At 42.6% G+C, this 15,299-nt stretch overlaps 1 protein-coding gene across 1 annotated transcript in view; it reads right to left on the bottom strand.

Annotated features, from left to right (window-relative positions):
* The window catches only part of nxph4 (neurexophilin 4), a 49,890-nt gene that overhangs the window by 2,502 nt on the left and 32,089 nt on the right, over positions 1–15,299 (bottom strand). The gene's annotated exons all lie outside the window — the stretch shown is intronic.

Genomic DNA, 15,299 nt, shown 5'->3' on the forward strand with positions numbered 1-15,299 from the left:
AGAGATCAGAGGTGCTACAGTTTATTCTTTGTTCTGTCAAATGAAAAGTAAATACACATAATGTGATATAATTCAAATGTGTCCAATTTCAATTTGCACTCGTTGTTAAAATTATAAATATTTCAAAGGTCACTCTTTGGTAGCATTCATGTTTACCTCCCACAAGTTTTCTTTTTCTACGAGCATCCTAGTTGTTAGATGTTGCTACGTTTCATGTCCTGAATTCAAGAGAAAAAATAGATCTATTTTTGTTAACACACTTTAATTTTGTTGTCAGTGTTGCCACAGAGAGCAAAACAACTCTACATGTAAGGTAATGGATGTGAGCCTTTGTTTGTGCAGACAGCTTTCTGCCTTTAATCCACAGCCTAGGTGGTTATTCACAGGACTGATTGACTAGAAATCTTGCTCTGCTCTCTTATATGTCTCATCAATCACATCACTGCCATGCTCCTATCCATATGCACATATGTACACACACACACACACACACACACACACACACACACACACACACACACACACACACACACACACACACACACACACACACACACACAGACTTTGAGCTTGAAGCTGTCATGAAGTGACAGTGCCAAGTATTACAACTATTCAGAGGGGTTACATGCGCTTCCCCTGAGGCTGCATTTGGATGGAGTTTAAAAACTATTCTCCCAGTTGATAAACAACACCAACCCAAAAAACAGAGGTACAGGATCACATCTTTGTGTCTAGTTAGGTTGGGACATTTTCTGTCTTCCTTCATTCGTATCCAATGCAGTGGGACCAGCAGCTTTATGCCTGCCTCATCTTTCATCAACCTCCGACCTAAAAACAACTACATATTGCTGCAGATGCAAAACAATAGCACTTATATAGATTCTGATATATTCCATGCTTGAGGCTGTTGTGATTTGGTGATATATATATAATTGAATTAAACTGAAATGAATTTAATTAACATGCCCGCAGAGCTGATTTTTAAGTAGATTGATTGAAGAGCAAATAAACGGTAGTGTATCGACTGCTCCAGGATGAACTTATAAAAGAAGAAAGCTTTAGATGAATGACCAGTGACTGGGATAATGTCTAACTGCAGATTTTCAACAGACCCCAATTCCCTCTGGTGCACTGACAGCAGGCATGTGCAGAGGTCTTGCAATTTTAAGTCTGTGAATAGATGATGTGAGCTGACTTTGGCATTGACAGGTAGAAACAAGCTACAGTTGATGGCAGAAAAACATCAGAATATGTACAGCAACAAAGCCTGTGTACAGTGCATGCAATATGGGGACTTCCTGTGAATGCGCTGTCAGCAGTGCTGTCAGCTAACTCCATGTGTTGCCATCTGTCAGGCTAACACTCTGCTGGTGCAGTCCTAATCATTACTCAAGCTTGTGGCCCAGAGTTTAAACAAGCACAATCATCATAATCCAGAAACTTCAGCGGCAACATCTCACCATGAACCTCAACCTAACCTTCAGGGTCAGCTGTACGAAGTTTTAAAGTGATTTTATTCTGGGGGGGGGGGGGGGTCTGAGGCTGACATAAGTCCTTCTGAAGGGGGAAAAGCAACTGTACATAGTCAGCAACTTTAACAAGTGTCGATCGAGTGAAAAAGATGAGTACAGAGAAAGGCCCTCTTCTTCTGTGGCATGAAAATAATAAAATGCCAACACAAACCAATAAATAGATGGACTTTTTATTAGCATGAATATGAAATTTTTTGTGCTTGACAGTAAATCAATTTAAAGGGTGAGGATATGTTAGAATAAATATCAGATATTTTCTCTTGACATGAAATCCATAAGCTATAGACTTTTTGAAACAGCAGATGTTTGCTATAAGGTCATATCAGGCTGCCGCACTCAGTGAAAGATTTGAGAAATAAACCTTCATGCTTTTCTTCCTCCTCAGTGCCTATTCAGTTAAGTTACAATGAGTCAGAAGTAACTTTTAGAGCAATAGCCAGAGGGGCACTGCTGAAGTGATGAAGAGGTGCTGAAGCTAAAAGCACACAGGTGCGCACACACAACTAAAAAGTAGTCACTCTTTCAGCTTATGATTTCGATTTGAATGGAACTTAGAGTTGTAAGTGGTAGCCAACCCTGGGTAAATTATATAGTTTGTGATTTTTTCATTGAAAAGACGTTTTTGCAAATGTTTCAGTGGACAGACCTTGAAAATCAGCTTTTCTTCTTTAACTTTTTTTTTTGTCGGGAACTCACAAAATAGTTGTCAGGTCATAAGTAACTCATAAGTGAGGCCAGAGAATGGCATTATTAGCCACCTGGCAATTTTAGAACTTTGTGGGTTGACCAGGTATCAGCAAATTATGGATTTCAATGTCAGAAAAGAAAGTGAAACTCCCACAAGAAGACAATAACCCCTAGCAGACTAGAAAATTCACCAAAAATACCTCAAGAAATGCAAGCTGAAGCTTTTGAAGTGGTCGTCAGCGTCAACTGACTTAAACATGATTGAAAATCTGTGGGAAGAACTCTGTGAAAGACAGAAAAGATATCTCTTGAAACCGAGAAGATGAAAACTCCTTAAATCAAGAACTGAATGACTCTAAGCCAGTTACATATGTGTGTGTGTATCTATCTATATCTATCTATTTATATATCTATAAGTTTTGTTAATCATTCTTTAACATAGACGTCAGCCACCTCGCTCCGTCCTGAAGCGCAGTGGCGGCAGCGGCAGTGTCTGGGCTCATCTGAATGGAGGACCAGTGATTGTTTGGTCTGCGCTCACAGAAGACACTGTGAGGATGTGCAAATGTATGTACAATCTCCTCCTTGAATCGCTACCTTATCGTGGTGGAGGGGTTTGTGTGTCCCAGGGATCCCAGGGGCTATGTTGTCTGGGGGCTTTTGCCCCCTGGTAGGGTCTCCCATGGCAAACTGGTCCTGGGTGAGGGACCAGACAAAGAGCGATTCAGAAGACCCCCATGAAAAGAATATCGAGGGAACAGTTTACCCTGCCCGGGATAGGGTTACCGGGGCCCCGCCCTGGAGCCAGGCCCGGGGAGGGTGCCCGAGGGCGAGCGTCTGGTGGCCGGGCCTTAGTCCATGGGGCCCGGCCGGGCACAGCCCGAAGAGGAGACATGGGCCCATCCTCCCGCAGGCCCACCACCCGCAGGAGGCGCCATAGGGGTCGGGTGCATTGTGAGCCGGGTGGCGGCCAGGAGCGGAGGCCCTGGCGGACCGACCCCCGGCTGCCAAGACTGGCAATAGGGACATGGAATGTCACCTCTCTGGTGGGGAAGGAGCCTGAGTTGGTGCGTGAGGTTGAGAGGTACCGGCTAGATATAGTTGGGCTCACCTCTACGCATTGTCTGGGCTCTGGAACCAGTCTCCTGGAGAGGGGCTGGACTCTGTCTCAGTCTGGAGTTGCCCCTGGTGAGAGGCGGCGGGCTGGGGTGGGTATTCTTATATCCCCTCGGCTTGCTGCCGGTACGTTGGGGTTTTTCCCGGTGGACGAGAGGGTTTGTTCCCTGCGCCTTAGGGTCGGGGAACGGGTCCTGACTGTCATCTGCGCTTATGCGCCGAGTGGCAGTTCGGAGTACCCAGCCTTCTTAGAGTCCCTGGGGGGGGTGCTGGAAGGTGCTCCACCTGGAGACTCTGTTGTCCTGCTGGGAGACTTCAATGCTCACGTGGGTAACGACAGCGAGACCTGGAGGGGCGTGATTGGGAGGAACGGCCTCCCTGATCTGAACCCGAGCGGTGCTTTGTTATTGGACTTCTGTGCTAATCACAGTTTGGCCATAACGAACACCCTGTTCGAACATAAGAGTGTCCATAAGTGCACGTGGCACCAGGATGCTCTAGGCCGTAGGTCGATGATCGATTTTGTAATCGTATCACCAGACCTGCGACCATATGTTCTGGACACTCGGGTAAAGAGAGGGGCTGAGCTGTCAACTGATCACCACCTGGTGGTGAGTTGGATCAGGTGGCGGGGGAGGACGCTGGACAGACCTGGTGCACCTAAACGCGTAGTGAGGGTGTGCTGGGAACGTCTAGCAGAGGCCCCAGTCCGCGAGATCTTCAACGCACACCTCCGGCAGAGCTTCAACAGCATTCCGAGGGAGACTGGGGACATTGAGTCCGAATGGACCATGTTCAGCGTCTCCATTGCCGAAGCTGCTGCATTGAGCTGCGGCCGCAAGGTGGTTGGTGCCTGCCGTGGTGGTAATCCCCGAACCAAATGGTGGACACCAGAGGTGAAGGGAGCCACCAGGCTGAAGAAGGAGGCCTATCGGGCTTGGTTAGCCTGTGGGACTCCGGAGGCAGCCGACAGGTATCGACAGGCCAAGCGGAATGCGGCTCGGGCAGTGGCTGAAGCAAAAACTCGGGTGTGGGAGGAGTTCGGAGAGGCCATGGAAAAAGACTTTCGGACTGCCTCGAAGAGATTCTGGCAAACCGTCAGGCGTCTCAGGAGGGGAAAGCGGTGCTCTACCTGCACTGTGTATAGTGCTGGCGGAGCGCTGTTGACGTCGACTGAGAAAATTGTCGGGCGGTGGAAGGAATACTTCGAGGACCTCCTTAATCCCACTGACACGTCTTCCGGGGAGGAAGCAGAGTCTGGGGATGAGGGGTGTGACCCACCGATTTCCGGGGGCGAGGTCACTGAGGCAGTTAAACAACTCCTTGGTGGCAGAGCCCCTGGTGTCGATGAGGTCCGCCCCGAGTTCCTGAAGGCTCTGGACGTTGTAGGGCTGTCTTGGTTGACACGTCTCTGCAATGTTGCGTGGAGATCAGGGGCAGTACCTGTGGACTGGCAGACCGGGGTGGTGGTCCCCATCTTCAAGAAGGGGGACCGGAGGGTGTGTTCCAACTACAGGGGGATCACACTCCTCAGCCTCCCCGGGAAAGTCTATGCCAGGGTGCTGGAGAGGAGGGTTCGTCCGCTAGTCGAACCTCGGATACAGGAGGAACAATGCGGTTTTCGTCCTGGTCGCGGAACACTGGACCAGCTCTTTGTCCTCTCGAGGATACTTGAGGGTGCATGGGAGTTTGCCCAACCAGTCTACATGTGTTTTGTGGACCTGGAGAAGGCATTCGACCGTGTCCCTCGGGGCGTCCTGTGGGAGGTGTTGCGCGAGTATGGGGTGTCTGGCCCATTGCTACGGGCCATTCAATCCCTATACAACCGTTGCAAGAGCTTGGTTCGCATTGCCGGCAATAAGTCGGACTCGTTCCCGGTGGGTGATGGGCTCCGCCAAGGCTGCCCTTTGTCTCCGGTTCTGTTCATAATTTTTATGGACAGGATTTCTAGGCGCAGCCAAGTGGCGGAGGGCTTTCGCTTTGGTGGCCTCAGAATCTCATCTCTGATTTTTGCGGATGATGTGGTTCTGTTGGCTTCATCGGGTGAGGGCCTCCAGCTCGCACTGGAGCGGTTCGCAGCCGAGTGTAACGCAGCGGGAATGAGGATCAGCACCTCCAAATCTGAGGCCATGGTTCTCAGCCGGAAAAGGGTGGAGTGCCCACTCCGGGTCGGGGATGAGTTCCTGCCCCAAGTGGAGGAGTTCAAGTATCTCGGGGTCTTGTTCGCGAGTGATGGGAGAAGGGAGCTGGAGATCGACAGACGGATTGGGGCTGCGGCTGCAGTAATGCGGACGCTGCACCGGTCAGTCGTGGTGAAGAGGGAGCTGAGTGTAAAAGCGAAGCTCTCAATTTACCGGTCGATCTACGTCCCTACCCTCACCTATGGCCACGAGCTGTGGGTAGTGACCGAAAGAACGAGATCGCGGATACAAGCGGCGGAAATGAGCTTCCTCCGAAGGGTGGCTGGCCTCTCCCTTAGAGATAGGGTGAGAAGTTCGGCCATCCGGGAGGGGCTTAGAGTAGAGCAGCTGCTGCTCCACATCGAAAGGAGCCAGCTGAGGTGGTTCGGGCATCTGGCAAGGATGCCCCCTGGGCGCCTCCTGGGCGAGGTGTTCCAGGCATGTCCCACCGGGAGGAGGCCCCGGGGCAGACCCAGGACACGCTGGAGAGATTATATCTCTCGGCTGGCCTGGGAACGCCTTGGTATTCCCCCGGACAAGCTGGAGGAGGTGGCTGGGGAGAGGGAGGTCTGGACCTCTTTGCTTAGGCTGCTACCCCCGCGACCCGACCTCGGATAAGCGGATGAAGATGGATGGATGGATTCTTTAACAATTCCTTGTTAAAGATTGCCAACAATTGCAACGACAACCACCACCCAATGTAAGGGTTATGCTACAGCATCCCTAAATTAACAGTATTCGTAATTACCGAAATACAACAGTAATGGTAAATCCACCGCAATGCATGAGTTCTTTAATCCAAATTATATTTTTAATACTAGAATATAATTAGTGTGTTTAGCTTTGAATTTTCAAATGTACAGTTTTACAGAAAAAACAAAAAACCCCAGAAAAAAATAGTTATTGTTTGATTAAGATCCCAAATTACAGTCATTCACTTGGATTCCTGAACAGAAAAAATTTGTTTTAGTGGTTGAATGTTATGCTTGATTAATTTCTGACTTCTCAGAGAGGTCCAGGGTGCCGACTCAAATTGGAGCACTGGAGCATATGACAGGTGGACTCGTAAATTTGTTAAGCACTGTATCTGATCAAATATAAGCTTGTATGCATGAAAAAGTGTGGCCATCTACTAAAGAGACTGACTGCCATCCCCACAGCCCCACAGCTGGCTAAAAATGAATCTAGGTGCAGCTAGCTGGGAGAACACAAAATTGTGGATGACAGCTAGTTTTACGTTGTACTTTAAAAGAAACACATGCATCACTCGTCTACCAAAGTAGCTACATAACTCCGAGGTTGTATTTCTTATTCTCACGTTATATCTGAGCCACTGTTGTCAAGAAAAAACAACTCCATTAACACACACAGTCAGACTTGGGGACTTTTACAGCTTTCCAGCAAACTTAACATGACTCAAAAGGAACATTTCCGTATAAACCTGACTCAGGGGTTGGTGTGAGTCCCCTCTTTTTCAGAGGGAAGCTTTTACACGCTTCAACATGGCATTAGTGTTTCCTCCAATTAGGGATGGGACTCCTGTTTGGTTGTATGCTGCAGGAAATCACAGCAGAGCACAGCATAAGTATTGTGGTGAGCTTATACATATGTATGATCCAGACAACTCAATAACAGCACAATCACAGAAAGAACAATCAGATTACAGCGCTCGGGAGATAAAGGGAGATAGTGAAGAAAATGTTATTAGTGGAGAAGTGAGATGAGGAGAGGAGAGAGTAAGAAGATCTTGTACATTTTCTAGGAATAGGGAACATTAATCATCTTTAAATTTCATTTGGAGGTTCATATGAGCAAAAAGCAACCCTTAGTTGCTGCGTAGATGGAAGGCCTCCAACCTACCTTAAAGTCCATACAAGAATGAAATGTAGGAATTTGTTCAATGAGGAGATTATCAATGCGGCTGAGACAAAACTGACAGACAAAGCGATGAGACACATCTACAGGCAGGTAGAGAAGGCTGTAGTGAGGGAAAGAAAGACTATGTGATGAGAGGCTTCACACTACCCTATTAAATAAGGTCAGATGAGCTCTACAATTGACTGCTTAAACCTGTTATATTACATGTCACCACAATTAAGATCTCTTTTCATCATTAGGGAAGCTTTAGATCAATGCCAGCACTTCTCCCTCTGCTCCCTCTTTCTTTTGCACTCTCTGTCTATCGGTTATCTGATCTTCTGTCTGCAGTTTGCTCACTCTCACATTCATCCATAACTTCCACACCTTCCTGATAGCAAGAGTATTCAGAGGAAATGAACCATGCTCCCCGGCTCCTCAGCCCACACCCGACTCCCTCTCCTGCCTCACGCTCTCCCATTCTTCCCCCGAGGACAGATGTGAAGATGAGAGCTGCTTGTCTCTGAGCTCTCTCCCAGGCTTGTTCCTTTGTTTAATTGGAGTTTTATTGGTGACAATCAATTCATTTCTATCTGCGCTCCAGGCTGCATTGATCTGCTGTCACACAGGAGAGTCAAATGTACAGTTCCCCTCCCACAGCACTACAAACCACAGGCTCTGATGCCAGCTACTGATTGTTTTTTCTTAACTTTCTGTTTCAAGTGCCTTTGCGATTAAAAGTAGTTATATCTCATTTTTCTTCAAGAAGACTTGGAAAAGCTGCAAAATGTTAACTGAGGACAATAAGATGTAAAGCTGAATGCAGATCTTTTTTTTTTTTTTTAACTTTGAAGTTCCTATTTATCCTAAATGCACCTTCACCATTTCTGAAAAAGGCAAATGCCATCAATCTGTGCTTGTGGAAAGCGAAGGATCTTGCAGTAAAAAAGTTCTCTTTTTGTAGTTTCGAACTTCAAAGATGAAATTTGTAGACATTTCTGCTCATCCACCACTGCATTCTGAAATATGCCGGAAAACCCTGAAAGGGTAAGGCCTTTCATTTCTCAGATGACCCTGACATCTTTGAAACAGTTCAAGCAAAAGGAAATCTGAGTGTCAGAGTCCTGTTTAGGAAAATCTCGACAGATTATAAGCTGTTACATTAGTTTGGTTCGCTTCATCATAGCTGATGTATGAACACCTTCATCTGAAGAAGGCTGTGCCTTTAAAATGAAGGGCGGTATTTGAACTGTCCCGTTTTACTGTGCTAATGCATGCATTTAACAGTAACAAGTCCAAAGTGATCAGAGCATGCATTCTCCCAGCACCCCTGCCATTTTGTTTTCCTCCTCGCTGCGTTGCAAAGCGAGGTGAGAAAATAGCTCAGAGGTTGCAGTACTTAACAAAACAGTCGTATCGCCGCTCTCATAACTCTGAATCAGCCGAACCAAACACAGTGATGGATGGTGACAGTATCTTAGCACAAATTCTTTAGGAAGTCAAGACACACCTGAACACACAGCACAACTAAATGGAAGATGATGTGTGTGTTCTCAGCTGATACATCTGTACAATAATGACAAAAGCAGTTTAAATACTGGAGAAGAGTTTTGTACTCAGTTGATGTGATTTAATAATATTTATTTTTTAATATAGGCAACCTAAGAAATACACCTGCCTGATGCATGTATGGTGTTATTTCATACAGCTGTGCATATAAAAAGGCAGATTCACAAGCGTTTGTGCTTGTGTGATTCAATGATTACTTTAAGGTGCTTTCTTCACATAAAGAGTTATTCTTTGATTAAATTTGAACGTTTTTGTGACTGATGGAGTAATTAAATGTCACTGACAAAACATAGGATATAACAAACTGATTTTGGACATTACTGACTTAAGGCTGACTGGCTCCTTCCCTTCAACTATGCCTCCTCAGAATTATCCAGTTACTGTGATGTTTTTTTAGTGATAGATAATAATCAAAAAAACACAAATCAAAAACTGATGTGGAAAAATCCCCTCAAGGGATGTCACAATATACTGATAGTTTATGATGTTTTTGAGTGAAATGTTCTCAGCACATATGATAACATCACACATTGCAGTGTTGTGCTTTTGTCATGCATCTGAATATTTATGAATATGAACTCAGACGTTTAATTGATTTAAAAAAAAAAAAAAGTAAAAAAGGTTACACATGAATTCGAGTAATAACATTATTACAACTTTTTCGGATAAAAAAAATCACAAAAATGTGATGAATTCTTTTGTGCAGGTCAACTTATGTAACTGCATCTTTTCGTCCTTATTCACAGCTTGTGTTATTTTTCAGGTCATATTTGTAGCATTATTATGCCTTATTTTATAAACCAGTCTGTGGTGCAGTGTTAGATGTTGCTGCTTCTAGTAAAAGGAGCAAGATGTGGAGTCTGGGGCATTTACAGTGCGTTGAAATGACATAAAAGATGCCTGCCGGAAGACAGGAATTATAATTTGCATCTGTTATGAATATGATGCTTAGAAATATAAGATGTGGATAAAAAGAAACATCTCTGAGAACGGATGGAAGTTTGATGACAGAGTAGTAATTGAGCTACGTGTAGACTGAGAATAAAATAAAGCTGAACTGAACATATCCGATGGTGGTAGTGTGGTACTGTAGCTCAGACGTGCTCAGTTTTTAACAGCAGTCACGCTGCACTGTTTTAACAATAATCATACTACAAAAAAAGAAACTTTTTAACTTTTAGCCTCCCACTCCCTGCCCCCCCCCCCTCCAAAAAAATGAGAGAGCTGAAAATGACATTTAATTACAAAAAGCAAAATAAAGCCAGGAGGAAAAAAGATAAACCAGTAGGGGAAAAATGGAGCAAGAGACTGTTGAGAGAGAGAGACAGAGAGGAAGAGGGGGGAAGAAGAGGGGGAAAAAAGCAGTAAAAGCGATTTTGCAGTCCACTGGTGTCGTTGGATTATCATGAAAATGAAAGCTACTGAGTCAGGGAGTATCAGGGAGCAAGGAAATGGAGCTGAGACAGATAACACAGCAAGGGAGAAAAAGAAAAAGAATAAGAGAATGAGTGTAGAGAAAGCAGAGAGGTCTGTAAGACAATATGAGGCGAAAGTGCAAAGAGAGAAAAGGTAAAAAGACAATATATATACGACACAGAGTGAGATTATGAGTGCAATAAGACAAAAATGAGAAACACTTCACCCCATAGAGAATAATCAGAGGTTTCTTTAGAAGTAATATCTGTAATATTGTTTCAAGAAGACCAGCTCAGTTCTGAAAAAAATCACTTGAAGAAGAAATAAAGTATTTTTCCATATTTCAGACTAAATTTAATAAGCATTTTAGTTCATCATCAGCTTTAAAGAATCTGTATTTTTTAGTGTGTAGAAAATAAGGTAAATAAAAACAAGGTTTAGTTTCAAGGAAGAAAGAAAGAGATGCTACTCTACCATTTGATGTCTATATTAGAGGATTTATGAGGGTATTGAATGCTGGCTTAAGTGTAATATGCCGACAATATTGCAAAATATTGCAGATGTGCTAAAATTAGACTAAGGGGGAAATGTAGAAAACTACAATGTCTCACAGTTATGGGAATTTCAGGTTTGTTTTATTGTCTTGGCACAACAAGGCAACTTTAGAACTTCCAACTGTTGTATATTGAGACATATTTTTACACAGTTAATTAACATTTTAATTTAACCAAGTCAGCCAGCGTGAGTGGGAGTTCAATTGCTTGAAAAACTGGCCAGTCATTTTTTTTTTCATCAAGCAAGCAGAAGATCTACAACAAAAACCCAGCGGTGAAAGAAAGGTCATTAGAGGTCAGGCAGCTTGTTAGACAACACATCCATGTGTCTGCATGTACTTTTCTTTACAAAAAAAAGCATAAAAACAAACAGAGAAAATAAAAAAATATAAACAGAACATCAAATATCTTGCAGTGGACCCATCATGTACAAATATGTGCATTTATTCAAGCAAATGAAACATTATTTGGAAAGAAATTGCTGTATTTTTTGTTTTTGAAGACTGAGATTACAAGGCCAAACATATTCTCATATTTTTGCAGTAAATAAGAGGCTCCATTTGGCTTACGATCCTTTTGACTATTACTCGTTCAATACAGTTAAACATTACACCTGCAACAGCAAAGCCTCACCTGAAGCTTCTTTATTTGCATCATAATCTAAATCCACCTGTCACTCTTATCTGTGTATTCCAAAGATAAATATTGCTGTCCAGTGATTTATAAATTCAGCAAGGCCTGCTACAACGACAAACTGAAATAATTATGTTCTTCTTACATTTGGAACGACATACCTCTTGTTATAGCACATGGGACTAAAAATAGCCTTTGCAACCACAGAGATTACCACATTAAATAAATAACGTTGCTCTTGTTAACACAGTCTTTTGCAAAACGCATTATGGTACTATATTAAATCAGGAGACTCCACAGTGACTGGCTAAGTATCAGCCACTGCCAAATAAACATACAATGCTAAGAAAACACTGGGCATCGCTGCCAGCATTGTATGTAAGTGCTTTCATTCAAGTATGTTTAAGCAGTGCTGCTACAGCCAAATCGGTTTTAGTTGTTTTTCAGTTGCATTTAATCTTCATCACGTAACTACTCCCACAGGAAACAGAATCTATGTGCTGCTGTAGACCTCCAGAAAACATTTGTTTTATTTATTACCCCCGCCAAGGAGGTTATGTTTTTGGTAGCGTTTGTGTGCGTTCCTGCGTGCCTGTCAATCTGTCTGTAAACACAATAGCTCAAAAAGTTTTGAATGAATTCTGATAAAACTTTGTAGGGGTGTAGAGTTGCGTTAACAATCTACCAAAATTTGACTTACATCCTCCAAGGTCTTAAAGGTCAACTTAATGATTTAGAATAATCCTTTAATTGTGCCACAAGGGGAAATTTGGGTGTACAAGCAGCAAGAAAGACACGTATACAAACAAACAGTACACAAGACACACAACAGAAACCTACGCAATTTTTACATATTTACATCAAGGACAATTATTGGTTGAAAACAAAAAGTCTTACAACTTAGAATCATGATTGTTTCAAGTGTAGTGTGTATTGTCAGGATATAGAAAGTAGATTTCACATAACAGCAAATATGACCTCTGACCTCTCCTTCAAGGTCGATAGATTGACCTGAAGGTCAAAGTGATAATAATGCTATATAGAACTATTTAAAACTATGTATGGGATCCTAAATAATACGTTACTTTGTCCTGCTCGCCTCTTCTTTAAGGTCGAATAAGGTCAAACTTTCATAAAATGTCTTTCATCCTTAAAACTATGTTTAAAATTCTACTGCCTTTGTTTGTCTTGGCAACATTTAGGAAATGATTTAGGTACATTCAGGCATATAGCAATTCTAAATGTCCCATTATAGTTTGCATCCAAATATCATGTTACATTTGACCTCTGCTCTCACTTTTACATTTTACACCTGCCTCTCTTTTAAGTTAACCCAAAAAATGCATTCTTTTTTACCACACTATAAACTTCTTAAAGTACATTTAAAAAGAAGAAAGAAAACAAATTGAATCTGTACAAAATATGATACTGCTCCCTTAAGCATAAACACTGCCCAGAGAGTGAGTTGCCTTGGCAGAGCTTTGTGCTCTCTCTGTGGTTAGTTAAGATTAGCTAATACAACTATAATATTAAAAGTTTTGTGGATACGTAAATTACTTTCAAGTGCTCAGAAACTCAGAAAATCATCCACATATATAATTACAAACATGAAAAACTAAAAAGTAACCAGGGGTCTGTAAAGGAGGAGTTAGGAAAATGAAAGTTAAAAGTTTGAAAAACTCAGAGGAAAGAAATAACAAAATTCAAGATCTTTTGTCTGATATATCCACTAACCTTACACCTCAGAAAGGTCAGGAACTTTCCTGAACAAAAGATAACTAATTGTACTTTTCTTAACTTCACTATATGCCGAAACCACGTCAACCTTGTCTCTCTAACTTATTTTCCAAAACGTGTGACCTGAGCTGTCCTGCTGATGCACTCATTTTTAATCCTGTTCCTCCTGGGCAATCCCAGTGAAGACCTTTACATCTTCAACTCTGCCACCTTCAACTCGACCTGCTGTGCAAGCAGCAGAAACATTTCAAAAACGTTTGCTTAACTTATCATTTTTATCTTACATCCAAGTAGCAACAGTTTAAGATGAATGCTGTGTCTCAAGTCCACACTTAGTACTTTTTGAGTGCACAAAAAGGGAAAAACCTGCGGCTAAATGAAGCTCATTGGATGGTGTACTCATAATGGTAAAAACAAACAAAAAAACTGCCATTTCTTACCATCTATGGTTGTCATCTTGGCTACAGAGAGGAAGCAGAGAGGCCACCAAACAATTTCCAGACAGTAAGAGAAGAATTCACTCTTGATTCCTATGATAGCTAGCATGCTAACTGACAGTGGCAGTTAGCATAAAGCACACATGCTACATACAGAATGTTGTAGCACTGTTTTTTTAAACTTTTTCTTTTTTAATCTTATGTGTTAAAATAGTCATCATCACCGCAGAAGGACTTAGCACGGTGTGGTCCGAGGATTGACAAGTCAGAGCAACGCTCACGGTCAAATCTCTATTTCATCTTGCTGTGTTCAATTTTTGGCAGCACGAACATGTCAAAAAGCATTTAGCGCACTATGGGAAACGTCCAAATAGAGAGACTAGCAAGTTCAAACAACTACCAAATCTTTTTAAGAAAAGACTAAAAAGATTTGGTGAAATTTTACTCTAACTTGAAGGGATTTGAAAGCATTACAGCTGTATTATTATTTATTATTAATAAAATTAATTTGATTTGCTTCAAAGGGCAGTTTATATGTTTTAATGTGCAGTTTTCCTTTTATTAACAGAAGAAGTAGAAATTAAAAATATTGGAAGTATTGAACAAAAAGAAATATCAGCTGTGGTTACTTCTTTCTACACAGTCTGTTGGACAATGATGACGAATTTTAGTGAGGTTAAGGTCACTCATTGTGTTTAAACCTTCCTTGGTCAATGCATAAGAATCGTTACAAAACAACTAAAATATAGATTAGTTAGAAAAGACCTAAGACAGCAAAAACAAACTTTACTGGACAAAGATAACTAATTGTGATTTCTTAAAATCTTTCCTTTTTGCAATTTACCACAAGCTTACAATACCTTTAAAACTAACTTACAAAACAGGATGCTGAAAACACTGCTAATGTCCCATTTGTTGCATTCAGTATATTTACAGTATTGCTCTACGAAGTTTACCAAAAGTTAAAATGCAGGAAGATGACACGAAACACAATTTATCTATGAAGCCATTAGAAAACTTCCCACTGAAGGGCCAGACTTCAGGAGTCATATTTGTCCACTTTTGTTCCCTCTATCTTACTGATCACATCAGATCAACATGCTGAAGTGTTTTTGTCTGGCTTGCTGGGTGGGCACACTCCCTTCATGTCTCCACTGATGCAACCGCACCACCTGATCAATCACCCAAAGCAGGTCTTTGGGGACACATCTTAAAGGAAGGGGGGGGGGGGACAGAAGAGCATGGTGTCATCAGCAGAGAAGGGGTGCCTTGTTTGCATGCAAGATGCTGGGTAATGCATCAAAAGATGACAGCTTCCCCATTCTTCCTTAAATAAGAATGGTGAGACTCTTGCTGGCTGTGGTTTAACTTTAATCATTCATCTAAATAACTGTTGCAGAAGTCTGCTGCAGGAGGGGCTGCATCGCCAAGCAGGCTGCCATGGGCGTGGAGAATATGAGAACTGACGTTGTACTCCTGGATTTCTCATTTGTAAATGTGTAAACATATATTTGACTCAGATTGGAAAAGCACTAAAGTTCCCCCCCACCCACGCTCCTCCCCTCCCTTGCAGATTTATGT

Source organism: Maylandia zebra, linkage group LG5 (genome assembly GCF_041146795.1).
Source record: "Maylandia zebra isolate NMK-2024a linkage group LG5, Mzebra_GT3a, whole genome shotgun sequence".
NCBI lineage: Eukaryota > Metazoa > Chordata > Actinopteri > Cichliformes > Cichlidae > Maylandia > Maylandia zebra.